This window comes from Coenobita brevimanus, chromosome 93, assembly GCF_032717465.1.
Source record: "Coenobita brevimanus isolate Jiangsu-jjx chromosome 93, ASM3271746v2, whole genome shotgun sequence".
NCBI lineage: Eukaryota > Metazoa > Arthropoda > Malacostraca > Decapoda > Coenobitidae > Coenobita > Coenobita brevimanus.
Window position 1 is genome coordinate 30563789 of NC_137046.1, and position 21694 is coordinate 30585482.

The following is a 21694-nucleotide window of genomic DNA, read 5'->3' on the forward strand; positions in this document are numbered from 1 at the left end:
GCCTGATGAGGAGAGTGTATGTGATTGAGGTGGAGGGGGGGAGAGGGAGGGGGAGGCCTAGGATGAGATGGAGGGATGGAGTGGAGAGGTATATGGGAGAGGGGGGGGTGAGCTGAGAGCAGGGCAGTGAAATGGTGGGGGACAGGGCGACGTGGAGGCAATTTGTTTGTGGCCACCCCTTACGGGATTAAGGCATCTAGTAATAGATAGATACAGTAAACCCTTCACAAGTCGAACTCTATGGGGCTCTATCCTGGTTCGATTTACCAAATTTTCCGCCATACTGAATTTTCACCCCTGAAAATTGCAAAGACAATACGCATTACTTGTCCTTTCAGCACTAAGTTAAAGGAGCATATATAAATAAATATGTTATGACAAAACAATTCAGCGCATTTCATATACCTTCAATTGGTAGAAAATCATTCGTAGAGGCAGTACAGACCTGTCGGCAGCTTGTGTTCGAGATGGATTTTCTATCTATCTTTCTATTGCCAGACGCCATAATCCTGTAAGGGGTGGCCGTTTGACTTTGAGTTATTTGTTTTACGGGGAGGGGCACTAACCCTCCACCAACCCACTTGTTGGCACATAGGAAGCACGTGTGGTTTGGTTATATGGTTACCACCCAGTGTTGCAAATGGTTTCTTGGCTTGCAGGAAACCATTTGGCTTGTCACTCAATGTAAAGCCACCTGTAAAGGAAAGAAAAGCAATTAGAAGTGACAGGAAAGACGGGAGAAATAGGAACAGAGGTGGGCAGGCACAGAAAAAGAATGATAAAGGCTCAGGAAGAAGTAGGCAGCACTATATCAAGTGAGTGGATGATGGTTGCCACCACCTACCACTAAAATGGATTTTCACCCCCCAAATTGCAAAGACAGTACTTATTACCGTACTTGTCTTTTCAACACTAAAGTAAAGGAGAATATACCTGTACAGTGTATAAATGAATAAGGAAAGACAAAAAAAAAAAATTCAGTGCACCTAATTTACCTTTCGTTAGAGGTAGTATAGACCCGTCAGCAGCTTGTGTTGGAGACGAAGGTGGTGGAGTTCACAGTTTAATGTAACATTCTAAACAGTACCCAGTACAGTATATATTTCACTGAACAATAAGAATTAAACTTAAATGTAATCACTATAATAGACTGCAGTGTAACACTTGCTGTAATAATAATACTGACCTTTAATCATGATCATTTAACACTAAGTTACATGCACACATTTTTTTTTCATTTAGTCAAATTACAATTTTCATAAACATACACACACAGACACTATTCGGTGTCTGTGGCAACACTACTTGAATTGCTGGCTATCTGAAGAGCTGTAGAAGCAGAATCACTGCTGAAATCAGGAGGGATAGGCCGACACTTTGACATGGGCTTAAAAAATATCATGAATCTTTATCTGCTTCTGCTGCGAATACTGGCGATGAATAACCAAGCCTCGTAACTCCCTTACATGCGTATAAAAATTATGTGCTTCTGCATTATCAACATAATCCAGCCAAGATATGACAACACCCATTGCTTCACGAACTTGGGATAATGTGTATATATTCTTGTGTCCAACATCACTGTTCTCTATCTCGTCGTCATCATCATCATATTTTTCATCTTTCTTCCCAGCCACGGACTCAGCAATTTCTTCTTCTGTTTGATAATGATACCCAGGGTTATCTGCAGCCATTTCAAGCCACGAGATGACATCATCTTCATTAATATTCTTCTCACCGACTTTTTGCATAACTTCAAGATAATCTGAGACTTCTAAGCCAGTGAAATCAGGCAAGCAGCAGACTGGTGGCCACATGTGCACCTAGCACCACCATTTTCCCCCTACCTCCGCATCTCAGCCTACTTACATACGTGGTCTTGGCCTGAGTACGGCTTACAGAAGATTCTGTCTTCTAAAAGTTCGACTTATGAAGGGTTTACTGTAGAAAGAAAATTTCTACTGTAGAGAATGTCTGCAGTTGAAAATGTCTGCAGTAGAAAATGTCTACAGTAGAACATGTCTACAATAGAACATGTCTACAGTAGAAAATGTCTACAGTTGAAAATGTCTACAATAGAAAATGTCTGCAGTAGAAAATGTCTATAGTAGAACATGTCTACCATAGAACATGTCTGCAGTAGAAAATGTCTACAGTAGAAAATGTCTACAGTAGAACATGTCTACAGTAGAACATGTCTGCAGTAGAAAATGTCTACAATAGAACGTCTGCAGTAGAAAATATCTACAGTAGAACGTGTCTACAATAGAAAATTACTACAATAGAACATATCCACAATAAAAAATGACTAGAGTATTTTCCAATTTTTGGCCTATTTGTCATAAATTTTTATTTAAATGTTTCTTTTCTGAGTTTAAATTACCTTAGTCTTGGCTTTACCAGAAAAGGGAATTGGTTTTAAATAAAATTGCGTTATGAAAAAAGCTATAATAATGCATGTGGTGAAGAACAAGGAAAAGCAGTACATGCTAGCTCTAAAACTGCCGAGTTGACAATACCATACAGGCGTACACATGTCTTATCGGCTGACGAAAACTGAACGAGATCTGTATGGTTTCTACCTCCCCTGTCTCTCAGCCTCTCTCTCTCTCTCGTTATTGCAGTTTCATGTTTTTTGTTTCTGTGGAGAAAATGATGGAAACTGAAATTCCGGACTTCTGAAGAATTTTAAAAATTCTTTCCAGATGAAAATTTCAAGACCTAAATGGAGGACATGTCTGGGAAAATACGGATGTATGGCAACCCTAGGCCTGTGTGACCCAACTGCAACCAGGTGATGACAACGTCAACCTCCCAACAGGGGTGGTGAAGTGCAAAAGAGTCAGTGCGAAAATGCCCAGGTGGGAGGCAGGAGGTCAGTTGCAAGGTTTGCATTCCAGTATGATATGCAGGCGCCATGTGCAAGATTAGGGAATACAGCTGAATCAGGTGCCACAGATACTGAAGTGCCGGAGGTCAGCCCCTGCATCATTGCTGCATCAGCAGTTTCATTACCATGGATGCCTACATGCGAGGGAATCCATTGTAGGAAAAAGTGCCATGGGGGAGAGGCAATGAGAAAGAGGTGCCCCAGAATGGCGTGGACCAGCCTGACATGAGTCTGTAGAAAATCTGAGAGGAGAAAGGTAAATGAAGACTGTGAGTCAGTATATAAAACCAGTTGGAGTTGAAGGAAGGTCTGCACAAACTCAAGAGCCTGGAGGATGGCTAGGAGTTCCACAGTCAGGAAATCATGCCACCCATTGAAACACCAAGTTTGGCAAATGGAAAGATCCACAAAGTATGGTGCTGAGGCAAAGGATGATGGGATGGGGAGCTGGACTCATCTCTGTAAATTTTAAAGGAGTCCCATAAGAAGAGGAGTCCATGCTAAGAAAGAGCTGTCATGCCAGAACTGCATTGGCTGATTTCAGGAATGGTATCAGGAGATAGGGATAATCACAGGCTGATTCATTCATGGGGTGAGAGGGGACCACTTGGGCAGGCCAAGGAACTTCTAGAGATGCAGTGTGACAGGCTTGGATGCTGTGGAGAATGAAAGGAAACTTCACCAGTGGCCAGTCCAGGGTCTGGCGAAGGACCATGGGGAAGCAGTAGAGGGAGGAGACTGGGTGGCTGGAGGGAAGGGCAGAAATGTAATGGAGCAGCCAACAGTCCAACTCCATGTGATAGATAGAGAGGGGCATCAGCCCAGACTCCACATATAGTGAAACAACAGGGGTGGACCTGAAGACACCAAAACCAGTGTGAAGTACCGTGTTCTGGACAATATCCAACTTCCTGAGGTGAGACTGGGCAGGCAATCCATAAAGGGAGGAACCATAAGAGATCTTGCTCCGGATGAATGCCAGATATAGATGGAGGGGAGTAGTTTGATCAGTACCCCAGCAAACTTCTGCAACACATTTCATGTTGTCCAGGCGACTAAGGCATGCTACTTGAAGATAGTGTATGTGAGTGGCCCAGGTGAGACAGGGACTTCCCTGATGGGGACTGAGAAATTTGTTCCGGGTCCACAGGGTGAGTGACTCCGTAGCAAGCCAAATCATTGTTATGGAGGGGAGCTTCAAATGAGTGAGGCACAGAAGAGCATTGATGTGCAGTGACTGTAAAAACCCAGTTTGCAGCCCAGGTGACAAAAGCAACATTAGCCTGTTGGAGGCAATGTGTGGCCTCCCATAATGAGGCAGCACAACAAAGGATGGAAACATCGTCAGCACGGACCAGGATAGACATAGGCCAGAACAAACACTCGAGGAGGGTGAGGGAGGTCAAAACATCGTTCATTCATTTTGTTCAGTTTTGAAGGCCCCAACATGGTTGTATATGTTGTCCGTGGTCACTTAATGGCGACTTTCCATGTTGCTCAGTCTCTGGCAGCTTCCCTATTCAGTTCCTTATCCCTGAGGTCACATTCAGTGACCTTGTCCCAGGTCATTTTCGGTCTGCGTCTTACAATCCAATCCCTAACGTTAGCACTTCTTACTTTCTGCACCCAATCATCATCACCCATCCTCTCCACACCCAAACCATCCCAGTCTACCTCTCCTCGTCACAACACCAATACAGTCCAGTCCCATCCTATCCCTCAACTCTTCCATCGTAACCCATCCCCTCCAGGCCTTATACTCAGGGATGCACAGCACATCCACCTAATCATTGCCATTTCTGTACATTTGAGCTGGTGAGTATCCTCTTCCTTTTCTGCCCAAGTCTCACTACCATACTGCATTACACTTCTAACACATGCTGCTTACAAAGATCTAGCACAGAGGGAGAGCCTTGTTAGTGTCAGGAGAGGCCATAGCTCCCTGAACTTCTTCCAACCACTCCTCACTCTAGCCACAGAGCTTGCTCCAGTCCCGCCTCCATCACATAACATGTCTCCCAAATAACAAAACTCATCCACATACTTGAGAGACTTATCAGCAAATTCAGTCCTTCCACGCCTGACAATCTCCACCTGCTCTCCCGACACACCACAAACATGAAATCAGCATTATCTTGCAGTCTACCTAATATCACATCTGGTACATCTCTTATGCACTCACTATAACACAGGGGTGGCCTGCATATCTGAATTACTAAATATGCGGTATTTGTCAACTGTGGTGTGGCAGGGCTTGGCAACTGCTCTGATGGCATAGAGGGAGAGTCAATATTCCCATGGCAACCACTGACGCTTCCTTGTGCTTGAAATTATGGCTCGGAGACCCATGGCCTTCTATGAGACGATCAGTGTGGCTGGGGTTAAAGGATTAAAAATCACAGGAGCAACAGTACACATAAAGCATATGATAAGAGTACCAAGACATATCCTAGTAAATGAAATCTTAGACATATACAAGGGAGAAAATTATAAATACAGGTAATGGCCTACTCTACCAAGACCAAAGATCTGATTTCAGTATACTATCTGCTTGTATCCCATTGAGCTCAATCCTCTCACCCTCATTCTTTAACCTTTTCCTCCATGACCTGCCAGCCTCTGCCCCTTCAGCAACAGTATAGTAAATGCTGACCCTATACAGCTTAGCGTCACAACACTCCAAAACTCTGAAAGTAGCAGCCTTGCTTATTATGTGTGAAATTGTTCATTACTTAACTCCCCAATGGACATGGGTTCAGAAATTTGCGTGCACTCCATGCTGGCCTTGGGACCATTTGTTTAAGAGTTCTAAAATTGATTTTTTATTCTTACAGATGTGAAGAGAATTGTCTGGTGCACCTCGCAATGTGTTTTTTAGTTTCCTAAACCCATCCGTGATTCGCTATGATTCGTGGAAGAAATAATAAAATTACAGTGCATGTGCCATTGACATGCAAATATATGGGCAAAAACATCCGTGATGAAGTGACTGCCTGAGTGCTTGGGATGGTAGAGTAGGGTCATGTAAACATACCAGTGACCTTTGTTCCCTTCTCATAATTGTTTGCAGTTTTTTTTTTAGCTGTTATTGGATGTCACCAGCACCAGTACGGTAAAGCGTTGCTCAAGGCCGGCAGCTATTGAGGGGTTAATAGGTATCTTGTTATTCTTGAATGATCTTGTTTGTGCTCATTGTAAACCAGTAGCTGATCATCCTTTTACGTAAGGGCCTTGGTGGTAGGTGGTGGCAAACATCATCCACTCATGTGATGTACTGGTGCCTACTTGTTCCTTAGGTGACTACACTAAATGACAAGCCTAATGGTTTCCTGTAACCCAGGAAACCATTTACAATGCTGGATGTTAACCACATAACCAAATACAGTAATGGGGTGATATGGAACCTACTATAGTACTCCCTTTAACTGAGTGGAGATATGCAAATGCAGCAATGATCCAGGAACCAAGCCTTCGCACTATTCCCAGCGCCTCACCATAGCAAGGCGCTGTCCACCACAAGGGAACATCAGTTCACTGCACAGGACAGCCTTGCAGGGGCTGTTGCTTGCCTGAGGTAGATGGGTCTTCTTGTTCAGACGGGGGTGTGATCAACAACATGTACTGCTACTACCAGTACTGTAAGGGCCTATACCCTGTGCTACTTAACCTCTTCAAACTGATAACATATCTTTCACTCTTGCCACTTCCAGATGATTTTATTCAGCTTAGGAGAGATTTTTCAAACTAAGGAAGTCAGATATAGCTAGCTTTCACTGATTCATTCACTACAAAAAGTTTCTTCTAAGGTAAATAAAAGTGTGGAGTTAGCGAGGATAATCCAATAGAGTGCATGACTGGACTCAGGTTGTTGATGCTTGTAACCTAGTATATCATTGTGTATATGTGTTCCTTTTGTTTGTTGCAGATTTGCAGTCATGAGGTGGAGGTGCCCCTACATCATTAAAAGCTTGAATAAAAATGCTTTGGCCTTACACTGCCGAAGATATCATTATTCCCACATACCTGCACCAGTTACAACCACTGAATCAAAGGTAAATATGTATAGCTGTTTTCTCACTTGCAGTAATACCAGTATTAAACAAATATATAATACTTTCCTTAGATAATTGTGTATTAGTATTCTTGATGGCTGAGTAATACAGTAAGTGGGATACGTGGTGGTGCTCACCAGTGACTCGCATGTAGTGTTACCCACAGGGGACTGCACTCAGGGGCCTGTGCTCCTGGTCATCCTCCTCTTGGGACATTGGTAAGGGTTAAGCCACTGCACTTTACTTTTCTGAGGCCTCCAATTGAGTCTGGCATGAATCTTTAAATTTCAGACAACTTTCTTGAGGTTGGTATCCTTTTGTCTGACGTTCAACACTAGCTTCCTATCTGATCTGGTCGTTCTATAGCTGCTGCTGTAGATGGTCATTGTTCTTCTCCAAGAGCTGTCAATAGTGGTGTTCCTCAGGGCTTTGTCCTGTCACTGACTCTCTCTCTTCTTTTCATCAGTGCCCTGAGCTGTACATCTAACCCTGTCATCTCATACACTGATGAATCCACACTTCATCTTTCCATCTGCTTCTCACAGCATCCATCTCAGCAGTTACTTCAACAAACAAGGGATGAGACTGTGCCACACCTAATATCTGACTTGGCTCAATACTTTGATTGGGATAAAAATATTCTTGTTGTTTTTCATCCATCCATCCATCATCCAATCCTAATTTGCCTCATGAGGAGTGTAAAAGCCTGGGGTTAGGCAAGTTGGTCCTGACATTTAAGATGAGAGTGAACATTTAAGATGTTGCTTTTAACCCATAAAAAACTGAGTTCTTATATCTTTCAACACACCAAAATCTTCCACAGGTATCGTCTAATTTTTAACAATATCCAACTCAGTTGTGCATCATGTTTGGATATATTTGGGGTTTCTTTCTCTCAGGATTTATCTTGGGAAAATCATGTTACCTCTTTTGCAATATCTGCTTCCAAAAGATTAGATGTACTAAGCTGACTCTGTACCTTCTTTACCTCTTATTCTTGTTTCCTCCTGTGGGGAGGCTCCCCACGTACAGCTCTTCTCAACAAATTGGAGTCAAAAGCTGTTCTCATATTCTCCTTTTACTGGATCCCTTCAACCTCTGTCTCATCACCACACTGTTGCATTTTTATCTCCTTTCTGTCACTGCTTCAGTGGTTGCTGCTCTTCAGAACTGTCTGCTTACATTCCTCCACCACTGCACCAAGTGCGTGGCACCTATCTAGCTGCAAACTGTCATCCCTTTCCTGTCCAGCTCTCTAATGCAGGAGTTGATTGTTACTCCCAGTCCTTCATGTGTGCAACAGGTCAACTCTGGAACTGTCTTCCTCTGTTTGTATATCCTACTATCTGTGACCTCCAGTCTCTCTGATGCAATGAGTCCAAGCATCTTGAAATAAACAGATCTCAAATTTGTCTCTCTGTTATCTTGTTTTTATTTTTTCTTGGAGGGAACAATATTGCAGGTATCTAGCCCTTGATTGCTTCTTTCCTTAACCCTTACACCGCGGGCATGTTTCCCAATGTTTTGTGTGTTCCGCGGGGTTATTCGGGCTCCGACAGACTCTCAAAAAATATTTGCCAAAAATCAGTTATTAGTCCTAGAATATTAAAATTACATATGCTTATGGCACATACCTTCAGCTTTCTCCTGGGATGTTTGTTGAGCCTACGTCGATTACCGTAGGACTTGTGGAGACCTCTGAAGTTGGGTAACGAAGTCTCCACTTTACACTTCCTGACAACCCGTAATATGATTACCACAGCCAGATATTAACACTATAAACACTACTCTATGATTATCAAGTTTGGTATCCATACTCCAAAAAAAATCCACTGTGAAAGCAATGAAAATTACGAGCACGTATGGCCTTCCCACGTGCGCTAGTTCGCTGTTGGTATTCTGTCATTTATTATTCATAAAATCCCTCACACTTTATATTTCTGTTACTATATAACACTTATATATATCTAAAGTCTTTATCCATAAGTTTCCTTCAGTAGTATTAGTTTATTGTCACTGTAGGGATTCAATTTCTTTCAGTAAAATACGTAACATTCACTTTTTCGTCCTGTATACTAGCATTGAGAGTGAATGTCACTTTCACCTTCACTCTCATAACTCATAGTATTCATACATGCTAGAGTGACACTTTCACTTTCATTACTCCTAGGGCATATACTCGTATTCTTATAATACTACTCATTTCTATCTATCTATTGCCAGACCCCTCAATCCCATTTGGGGTGGCCACAAACAAATCGCCTCCAAGTCGCCCTCTCCCCCGCCATTTCACTGCCCTGCTCCCAACTCACACCCCCCTCTCTCATATACCTCTCCACCCCATCCCTCCATCTCATCCTCGGCCTCCCCCTCCCTCTTCCCCCCTCCACCTCACTCACATACACTCTCTTCATCAGTCTTTCACCCTCCATCCTCTCCACATGGCTAAACCACCTCAGTGTGTTCCTCATAACGCTTCCTATCACATCCACATCCACACCACAACGCTCCTTTATATCCTCATTCGTCAGCCTGTCTCTCCACGTGACTCCACAGGCTCCTCTTAAATAACTCATTTCCACTGCTCTCACTCTTGACTTGTGTCCTTCCAACAATGTCCAAGCTTCACTTCCGTACGTTAGAGTTGGTATCACAATACTGTCATGTAGTAACTTTTTCACTTCCATGCTCACTTCCCTGTTTCTTATCACTGCTTTCAAGGAACCAGCAACCTTTCTTCCCTGCTGTACCCTTTCAAGCACTTCACCCTCCAAACCTCCATCCTTACTCATCACACTACCCAAATACTTAAACGTACTCACATTTTCCAATTCCTCACCATCTAACCTCTGTACATTCACTAACTTCACCTCTCTCAAAGACCATCACTTTACTCTTCCCTACATTCACCTTTAGGTTCCGTTTCTTACACACTCTCTCAAACTCATCCACCAAGCCTTGCAGCTCCCCTTCGTCTTCACTCAACAACACAGTATCATCTGCAAACAACAGTACAGGGAATTTCCAAACACTATCCTCTCTCACCAGGGCCACTCCAACATCCACTACCCTACCTTGTACCTCTTTTATTACCCCATCCATGTACAGATTGAACAACCATGGAGACATGACACATCCCTGTTTCAAACCAACTTTCAAAGAGAAAAATTCACTTAGTTCACCATCCACACGCACTGCAGCCTTCGCACCATCGTACATACTCTTCACAGCATTCAACAACTTCCCATCTACTCCATATATTCTTAACACTTTCCACAATCCTTGTCTATCCACCCTGTCATATGCTTTCTCCAAATCCATGAAAGCCGCATACAACTTCTTTCCCTTCTCTAGAAACTTTTCCACTAAAGATCTAAGAATGAATATCTGATCTACACAACCTCTTCCCTTCCTAAAGCCTCCCTGTTCTTCTCCAACTAATTTCTCTGTTCTTTCTCTAACTCTGTCTATAAGTATCCTACCATACACTTTTCCTATTATACTAAGAAGACAAATGCCCCTATGATTACCACACACTTCTTTTTCCCCTTTTCCTTTGTACAAGGGAATAATTATACCTGACTTCCAATCCTCCGGGACTCTACCTTCCTCCCAGGCCAATCTGCACATCTTCCACATCCATTCTACTACTATCTCTCCCCATGCTTCAGCATTTCACCACACACTCCATCAATTCCTGGGGCTTTCCCCGATTTAACTTTCTTCATTGCTTCCACAACTTCTATCCTACTGATTTCTTCCTGTCTTCTCACCTCCCTCCTTCTCCCAGCCATTCCCCAGCCACTTATACTCGCATTACTTCCATCCTCTACGTTCAACAATTCCTTAAAGTGTTCTCTCCATCTGCTCACTTTTTCTCCCTTCTCCACTAGTAATCTACCATTTTTATCTTTCACTCCCCTGCTAACTTCACTTCCACCCTGTCTTACTCTTTTCACTTCTCTCCAGAACATTTTCTTACAGTCCCTCCACTTTACACTCAAATTTCTTCCAAATTCCTCATCCACTCTCTTCTTACTCTCTCTTACTAATCTTTTCACCTCTCTTCCTTTCCACATATAACTCTCTCTTCCGCCTCTCAACTTCTTCCACGCCCCTATTTCTCACCCATTCATTGTATGCTTTCTTCTTTTGTGCCACAGCCTGTTTCACCTCTTTAGTCCACCACACTGTTCCTTGCACCCCCCTCCGCCTTCTCTTCCTTCCACACACCACATCACATGCTGCACATATTTCTTCTGTAAATATCCTGTACACACCTTCCACATCCCCCATCTGCTCCAATTCATATTTGCCCAATCGTTCCTCCACTTCTCTCTTATACTCTGCCTTTTTCTCATCCTCTTGTAACCTTTCCACTCTCCTTGCAACTACTCCTTCCTCTCGTCTTTCCCTTCTTCTATTCCTCCATCTCACTTGCATCCTAATTCTGGCCACCACCAAGTAGTGGTCAGAAAGTCCACTCCCCCAACCTCTATACACTCTTGCATCCTTTACACATCTTCGCATCCTTTCATCCACACACACATAATCAATCATTGCCTTCCTTTCATTCAGTTCACCACCCACCCTTCTCATCACTCGCCATGTATACCTGTGGATCATTTTATGCCTGAAGAGGGTATTGGCTATCACCAACCCCCTCCCAGCACAAATGTCCACTAACGCACTCCCATTCTCATCTATCTCGGCAGGCACACCCCACTCACCAACTATTCCATCCACCTTCACATTACCAACTTTACCATTCATATCACCAATCAAAAACACTCTCTCATTCCTTCCAAACTTTTCCATGCACACTTCCACATTTGTCCAGAACTCTTCTCTCACTCTTCTAGCACGATCTTGCGTTGGCGCATACACACACACAATCGCCCACATTTGTATTCCAACTTTCAACTTTACCCACACAATCTTTGACCCAACTGATCCATACTGTCTTATGCTCTTCTTCCATCTTTTACTCACAACTATACACACTCCTTCCTTTGCCCTCTCATTCTCATCTACTCCTGCACATATACCCCATCCATACTCCCATTCTCTCACACTTTCTCCTCTCCATTTTGTTTCAGTTATTCCACATACATCCACTTTCGCACCCTCAAGCACTTGGACAATCTCTCTCTCTTTCACCTCATCATTCGCTCCTCTTACATTCCATGTACTCATTACCAAGTCCTTTGTCCGGTCCTAGGTCATCATCGTTTGGTCAGTCCTTGTCCAAGGCTTCTTGTTTGTTTTTTTAGTTACGTTTTCCGGGGAGGGGCACTAACCCTCCGCCAACCCTTTTAGTCGCCTTTTACGACAAGCAGGGATACTGGGGGAGTATTCTTGAAAACCCCCCAACCCCCAGGGGGGACTACTCATTTACATTTCTATTTTATTTACGTTATTTACATTTCTATTTTATTTACACTGTGTTATGCACTGTCACTTGAAGTAACTTATAAAACTATTTTCCACTGTTCACTTATATTTACATTCATTACTTTCACTTGTTGTTTACACATTAATTACACATTATTTACAATTCCACTTGCACTGTTTTACTCAATAGAAAGATCGTAGTCACTCTTTTATCACTTGTCAGCCCTTTACCTCTTTCCACACGAGGTTTAGTAGGGGGTAAAGGTCACAGGGCCTTTTGCATGGGGGTGAAAAGTGGCTGAAGTTAGCAGGAGCAAACAGACGTACCTTCACATTGGAAGATGAGAGTGAACTGATAAGGGTGGGCTGGGGTGGTGGCCCACCTAGGGAAATGCATTACTGCCAACGTCAGCCTCTTGACAGCAGCTAATATATAGCAGTGAAATGATTGGCAGGAAATCTAGACAATACATTATAAATTAGGTAGTTCCAGGTGAATGTAAATATCCCTTAGGCTTCTCCCTTCCCTCCTTATATGTATATTTATTACGAAAATTGATTATACGGCATATTTCAAGGGGAAATAAACAGCGAAAATTAGCGAACGAGTGCACGTGAGGTGTTGTCAGGTGATAATTAGCCAATTCCAGGTGTATGGCACTATCACTTACCTTATTTCTTTTTTGTATATATTATTTGATATAAGAATTGGGCATAGGGCTTATTTCAATGGATGAAATCAGTGGAAAATTCTAGGGAAGATTTACTTAGCGTAGAATACAGTGTGGTGGCCTGCAATAATTAGGTAGTTCCAGGTGAATGTAAATATCACTTAGGCTTCTCCCTTCCTTTCTTATATATATTTTTATTATGAAAATAGATGATACAGCATATTTCAAGGGGAAATAAACAACGAAAATTAGCGAACGAGTGCACGAGAGGTGTTGTCAGGTGATAATTAGCCAATTCTAGGTGTGTGGCACTCTCATTTACCTTATTTCTTTCTTGTATATATTATTTGGTATAAGAATAGGGCATAGGGCTTATTTCAATGGATGAAATCAGTGAAAAATTCCAGGGAAGATTTACTTACTGTAGCATGGCCGGGCAGGCGAGAGGATAGGGTAATGGTGGGGAGGTAGGGAGGGGAGTCAAGAACGGGGAGAAATGGCTAAATTGTCAACAGTGCATGGGAGTACAGATAAGATTAGGAGTGCTGACTAGTGTTGGACATTGGCAGTACTGATAGATGATACAAGCCACCACTTGAAAGCCCAGGTGAATTCAAAATAACACAGAATCACAAAAGTGACGCCCCGCGGTATGATCCCTTGCTCCCAAGCGTCACGAAAGTGACGCCCCGCGGTTAAGGGGTTAAAAAAGAAAAAAATGGTTACTTGTATGTTTGGAACTCTTATTACACTTGGGTGGTTAACTTTATAACCAGTATCTGGGATGGGGAAAGGTTATTGCCACTGCAACTATTCCCTGCGTATCATATTGAATAGGCAAGGTGCTGGAGAGAGAGACTTTGACATCCTGGCACTGATATAACTAGGCTGATCTGCTGCCTGGTTGTATACACTGTATGTCTCACAACTCCTTCCATTTCTCTCAGAAAAAGGATGATGGACCGCAGGAGTAAGGCAGTACAGTATCAGTCTTTAGTCCACTGAGTTCACTTTCAGATGAGCCTGGGACAGCAACAACAATAACAAATGACATGGCAAAAAAATAAGACATGGTGTAGATCAGGGGATCCTTCAGCTCTCAGTTTCTCACAAAATGGTAGAGGAAGCTATACAGCTGGTTCTTGTGCTGTGCCTGCCCAGGACCCATGAGGGCTAGACAGGCTCATATGTATGTGTGTTATGTGAGAGATGTGAATGGCCATTTTAGTGACTTTTCAACCTCTTCACTCAGATAAGTTTTTTTTTTTTTTTTTTTTTTCTCTGTCCAGGTGATTTTATTCGGCTTATGAGAGTTTTTCAAACTGGAGGGATTTATATAGCCCTCACCAACTCCTTCAGTAAGAGAGCCCTTTCCCAAGATGAATAAAGTCGTGAAAGTATCTGGAATACACCAGTGATATGTCATCTGATTGGAGGGGTTAATCCTTTAATTGCAGTTGGCATCCATGAACACCCATGTGAGAGATACCATTTCCATCTATTTTATAGGTTTTGTTGAAATTTAATGGGCAGAAGGAGTAAGCACTCATTTATATATATATATATATATATATATATATATATGTGTGTGTGTGTGTGTGTGTGTGTGTGTGTGTGTGTGTATACAGTATATATGTATATATATATATTTATGTATATATGTACAGTAATACTGTATTCCCAATATCTGATGTAATACAGCCAAAGACATGTCCGGAAATTGGGCCTGTCCGGATATTGGGCCCCTGCCTCCTGGACTGGTACTTATGGACCCTGACCCAACCTAACTTTGAAAGCCACCTAAATAACTCCCTACTGGACATGCATAGCACCTATTTAAGACCCTATTCACACCAATAATGGACATAAAGCATGAAATAAATGAAAGGGAACCAGAGAATGAGGAATTAGAAGTGAGTATGGAAAGTATTTAGCAGTGTACAGGGTACTTACAGCATGTCTGTGGCCACCTACGCTAAGGTTCTGGCAGTGGTGAAAATGCTCTTGAAGTATGTACAGTAATCCAGTGTTGTGCTGCACTTAATTCTTTGCACTGTGAGTTATAATTATTTAACACTGCACATTCTTTTCTTAATTATGCCATGTCCCAAATTCATGGAAAGAAGCCAATATCCACCCAGTTCCGAAGAAAGGAAGTTCGTCTGACCCCTCCAATTACAGACCAATAGCTGTCACATCTTCTCTTGGTAAGGTATTTGAAACTTTAATTAATAAGCATATTGTTAAACATCTTGAATCCAACAACTTAATTAGTGATAGACAATACGGTTTTCGCCACGAAAGATCCGCCATTGACATACTCAATCTCTTAACTCATACCATCCATCAATCAATTGATCTTTTTGGAGAAACTCATGCAGTAGCTCTTCATATCTCTAAAGCTTTCGACAGAGTATGGCACCGTTCCCTGCTGTCCAAACTCCCTTGCTATGGACTAACGTCTTTTGTTCCTTTGATTTCTTCTTATCTTAGTGACAGGAAAATAAGAGTAAAAGTAGATGATGTATATTCGAATTTCCACTCAATTAATGCCAGCGTGCCGCAGGGATCAGTTCTGGCGCCAACCCTATTTCTGGTTCATATTAATGATCTCTTATCTGTCACTCACAATCCCATTCACTCATATGCAGATGACTCAACACTACATAGTTCATTCACACTCAGACGTCCATTTACAAAGTCTAATATCTCTACCTCTCAACTCAGTACAGCCATCTCCATAAATCAAGATCTAGCTACAATCAGTGAATGGGGACAAAACAACCTTGTCTCTTTTAATGCTAATAAAACTAAATATATACAGTTTACTAATATTCCCATCTCCAAAAGTATTGAAATTCTTGGTGTCTCACTTAACAGTGCCCTCAGCTGGACCTCTCATGTCAGATCACTTGCTAAAACCGCCTCAAAGAAACTTGGATTATTGTACAGAGTCCGTAACTTCTTCGCCGATGAGCAGTTAGCTATAATTTATAAGAGTCATGTGCGCTCTCAGCTTGAATATTGCTCACCCTTGTGGAATGGTTGTGGAGAGGTTGCATTGAGACAACTGGACAAAATTCAGAATAAAGCTGTTAGAATCATTAACAACCCTGCCATTACATAGAAACTACCTCCCCTGCAAGTAAGAAGGAATGTTGCCTCCCTTGCATTATTTTGCAGATATTTTTTTGGCAAGTGCTCAGATGAGGTTGCGTCCATGGTGCCGCCTCTCCATTGCTTCCCTCGTGCTACACGGGCATCTGGTAGCGCTCATGACTGGAATGTCACTCAACCATATTGCAGAACTTCTGCCTATCAGAATTCTTTCATTCCCCGAACTGCATCTCTCTGGAACTCGCTTCCCCAGAGTTGTTTTCCTCCAAATTTCAACCCACAACTGTTCAAATCTAACTGTTACAGATATTTTATGAATGGAGGACACCAGTAGTTTGGTGTATGGATTATTTTTTTTTCCCCCATTTGTTTTTCCTTCCTCCATTCTGTTATTTAAAAAAAAAAAAAAAAAAAAAAAAAAAAATGCCAGTTTGCACTCCACGCTTAATCCTTTGCACTCTATATTCTAATTTCTTAACACTGCACAACACTGTAAATACCCATGTGGTCTAGTGGCGAAGTATTGCAGTTTATTCACTGTTTATTCACAAAAACGAGCACGTGCGGCATCCATTGCGAAGAGCATCTACTCAGGTTGGTAGTTAGGTGGTAACTGTGGAGGGGGGAGTAAAAAAGGGGCAGTGTGTAAACACAGCCGTTCAGCACTGCGCTCCAGTTTCAAATTACGGATGGGGAAAAATTCTCCCCCCCCCCCCCTGAAAGCCCAGGCCCAAAATGTCTGGAAGTTGGTGTGTCCCAGAACAGGGTGTCCAGTTATTACAGGGATTACTGTATTGGTGTGTGTGTGTGTGTATATATATATATATATATATATATATATATATATATATACACATACATACTGTATATATATACACAGTAAGCCTGCCCTGAACACATTCTCGCCCAACGCGCTCGCAATTATTCGTGGTTAGTGCTGGGATACGTATAAGATAACGTAAGATTAAAGAACCTTTACAGAAACTATAAATTTATGCAAGAGAGACCTTTGAAAGGCCAAATCCTTGAACATCAGCGCAGCGTGCACGGTTTATTTTGATCACATGATCATGTGATTTGTTGTACTGCTTTTCCACAGTACTGTATTTGTAAGTTAAATATTTACATTACTGTTCTGGTAAGTTTATGTACAAGTTAAAGTACTGTTAAATAATGTTAAAGCAAGTAATATAATCTTATAACCAGTTTACCTGTTAGGCGTCGGAATATTGCCTTTTTTATTTGTTCGTTAAAGATTTGCTGCACTGATTTTCCACAGTACTGTATTTGCAAGTTAAATATTTACTGTTCTGGTATGTAAGTTAAAGTTCTTAAATAATTTTAAGATATTAAATAAAGCCTTGTAACCAGTTAACCTGATTTATATGATTACCCATGATTGGCGGGTTCCGAGACAGTTCTCAGTCAAGTCAATTCGCTGTCAGACAATTCCCCGTCAAAACATGGACGATTCCCCTTCAGGACAATTCGCACCCTGAACAATTCCCTGTCATTCTATAAATACAGTAATCCCTCCAATATCCGATGTAATAGAGCCATAGGCATGTCTGGATAGTGGTCCTGTCCGGATATTGGGCCCCAGCCTTCTGGACTTGTACTTATGGACCCTAACTCAGTAAAACACCTATACAACTCCCTCTGGACATGTATAGCACCTATTTAAGACCCAAATCACACCAATAAGGGACATAAAAGACTGAATAAATGCAAAAGAGGCATAAAATGAGGTTTTTGAGGTAGGTTCATACAATATTAAACATTCTGGGTACTTACAAATCCCTGGCTCCTGGACTGGTAGTTATGGACCCTAACCTAGCCTAACTCAGAAAAACACCTCCCTACTGCGCATGCATAGCACCTAAGACAGCATATTCACACCAATAAGGGACATAAAAGAGTGAAATGAGGTGTTTGAGGTAAGTATAGTATGGAAAATACAGTAGAGTACAGTATGAAACATTCTGCCTACTTACAGCAAGTCCATGGCCATCTCGATGAATAACCGCCTCCCCCTCAGACTCTGACAGTAAGAAGGATTTCCTGAAGCACTTGCAGTACACTGTTCATGAAGTCTTGCACTGAGCTTAGTCATTCCGGACAATCAGGCATATTTAGACATTAAAACATACATAGGAATATCCAAAGTACAGTAATGCTAAACACCGAGAAAACCATGCAGAAAAAACACTGAAAACCAAAAAACACCCTTCCTATACATGACTCTATGTACAATACCCATCATAATTTTGGCATGGCTTTCAGGTCAATCTGCCATATTCAGATATCAAAACACACATAGGAATATCCAAAGTAATGCTAAACACCAAGACAACCATGAAAAAAAAAACAATGAAAACCAAAAAACACCCGACCTATACATAACTATATGTCCAGTACCCTTCCTAATTTTGGCAGTTTTCAGGTCAGTCTGCCATATTTAGACATCAAAACACAAATTGGAATATCCAAAGTAATGTGAAACACCAAGAAAACCATGAAAAAAAACATTGAAAACCAAAAAACACCTGACCTATATATGACTGTATGTACAGTACCCCTCTTAATTATGGCACTGTTTTCAGGTCAATCTGCCTTATTCAGACATCAAAACACACATAGGATTATCCATATTAATGCTAAACATCATGAAAACAATGCATAAACAGCAGAAATCCACAAAAAAACTGACGATGGTTTGAAAGTCTGTTGTTTGTGATGAGTGATTGTTCCCTGGGCTAAAAAAAATTCCACAGCCAAATATGCCATCATAAATTGGTTATATTACTATAAATTGTATACCTTCATCTTCGCTGGTGCTTTTGCTTTAAGATAAGCTAATAACAATACATAATACTGGTAAAATGCAGCAGTAATAAAGTGTTCAGGAGTAAAACTTACCTTCATATAACTTCTCACCATCCTAGTTCATAATTTTGCCAACACCTTTCCAAGAGTTAAGCATATGTCGCGATGCAGAATTTCATAAACTTTCTCATGGTTACTGTGGAATTTCGACATGACCAATAGTAGTTGAATAAATCGGAAAAAAAAAAAAAAAAAAAAAAAAAAAAAAAAAAAATGAAAACATGAGTCAGTGTCATCACCACAGAGGAGGGTATCGACTGAAGGAGTGAGGCGAGAGCTTGGAGGGTATGGAGGAGGGACAGGAGGGGGGGAGAAGCAAGGCCATGGGCAAGATTCTTCCTCTTCTGTCAATGGGCGGACAGGCACTTTTGCCATACATTTGCTTGTGGCACGTGGTCTGTTAGACGCCGAGTGGCCATGCAGAAACACAACTGACCATGACCATGGGACTTTCGATGTTTGGTAAGGAGGCGGATGGCCGCTGTCGCCGAAAATGTACTTGTAGCTTGTGGTCTGTGTTCGATGGAGATGGCGGTTGGAAAAAACAACCCCATGGCCACGTGATATTAGACGTTTGGTAGGGAATGCGTATGTACGTTTTGACACCACTAGCGGGTTACAGTCATATTACTTGGGTGCTGAAGATTCGTTGGGAGTGTTAGGACAAGCATGCGACTTTGACCATTCAGTACAGGGGCAGACAGACATTTTAGCTCTGGTTGTGGGTTACAGACTACTTCCTGATCATGGCTCGAGCCCAGCGGCCACGATACCGAATGTTTGAATGTGTCGGCTGGCCAGTCGAGGTTCTTGGGGACTTCTACGTCTGGATAACAGCAAGTGAATTCGGATAATGGTCTAATAGAGCCAAGGCCCAGCATCTGGATAATGAACATGTCCAAATGCTGAGCGTCCGGATAAATGAAGGACTACTGTATATAGATTTGAGTGTAAAGTGGAGGGAATGTAAGAAAATGTTCTGAAAGGAGGTAAAGGGAATTAGACAGGGTGATAAAATAGTAGGAGAGTGAAAAATAAAAGTGTTTGACTGAGAGTGGAGAAGGGAGAAAAAGTGAGCAGATGGAGAGAACACTTTAAGGAACTGTTTAACATAGAGAATGAAAGTAATGTGAGTTTAAGTGGCTGAGAGAAGGAGATGAGAAAGGAGGAAGAGGTCAGTAGGATGGAAGTGGAAGCAATGAAGAAAGTCAAAATGGGGCAAGCTCCAGGAATTGATGGAGTGTGTGGTGAAATGCTGAAGCATGGAGGAGAGATAGTAATAGAATAGATATGGAAGATGTGCAGGTTGGCCTAGGAGGAAGGTAGATTCCTGAAGGATTGGAAGTCACGTATAATCATTCCCCTGTATGAAGGAAAAGAGGAAAAAGAATAGTGTGGTAATCTTCGGGGCATTTGTTTTCTTAGTGTAATAGGAAAAGTATATGGTAGGATACTTATTGACAGTCTGTGAAATAACAGAGGAATTAGTTGGAGAAGATTGGTTAGGTTTTAGGAAGGGAAGAGGTTGTGTAGATCAGATATTCATTCATAGGTCTGTAGTGGAAAAGTTTCTAGAGAAGGAAAAGAAGTTGTATGTGGCCTTAATGGATTTAGAAAAAGCATATGACTGAGTGGATAGACATGGAATGTGGAAAGTATTATAAATTTATGGAGTAAATGGGAAGTCGTTGAATGCTGTGAAGAGTGTGTATGAGGGTGCTAGGGCTGCTGTGTGTGTTGATGGTGAACTGAGTGAATTTTTCTGAATGTTGGATTGAAATGTATGTGTCATGTCTCCATGGTTGTTCAGTCTGTATACAGGTGGTATGGATGGGGTTATAAAAGTATTACAAGATAGGGCAGTGGATGTTGGAGTGCCCCAAATGAGAGAGGGCAGCGTTTGGAAATTTCCAGTACTGTTGTTTGCAGATGATACTGTATTGTTAAGTGAAGACGAAGGGGGACTGCAAGGCATGGTGAACAAATTTAGGAGATTGTGTAAGAAATGGAATATAAAGGTGAATGTAGGGAAGAGTAAATTTATGGTCATTGAGAGAAATGAAGTCAATGAATGCACATTGAGACTGGATGATGAGGAAATGGAAAATGTGAGTGCATTTAAGTATTTGGTTAGTGTGATGAGTAAGGATGAAAGATGGGAAGATGAAGTGCTTGACAGGGTACAGCAGGAAAGAAAGGTTGCTGGTTCTTTGAAAGCAGTGATAAGAAATAGGGAAGTGAACATGGAAATAAGAAAGTCACTGCATGATAGTACACTTGACCCTCCCTTTCCCGTACCTCAGTTTCCTGGGTTTTGGATTTCACGGACATGGGCTGAGGCCGGGCAATATTATCAGATGCCTGACATATGCCCGTACAAGTCCGTGATTCTCACAAAAGTCTGGCCATTATTCCCTCATATAAAACTATAAGTAGTCTGTTGCACAACACAGTATAATTTTAGCAAGGTTTAGACTCAATAAAGGCCATTTGTAACACACACAGAAAGGTATTTTCATACATGAAATGCATCAGGGCCACCATCCTGCTTCACCCCACCTGTTCCTTCCAACTTGTGGCATTATTTTTATTTATATTTATGTTGCTTCAGTATGTACAGCATTTATATTTATGTTATTGTGTCACTGTTATTATTTTATGTACTGTGTGTGTTAGTTATGTTG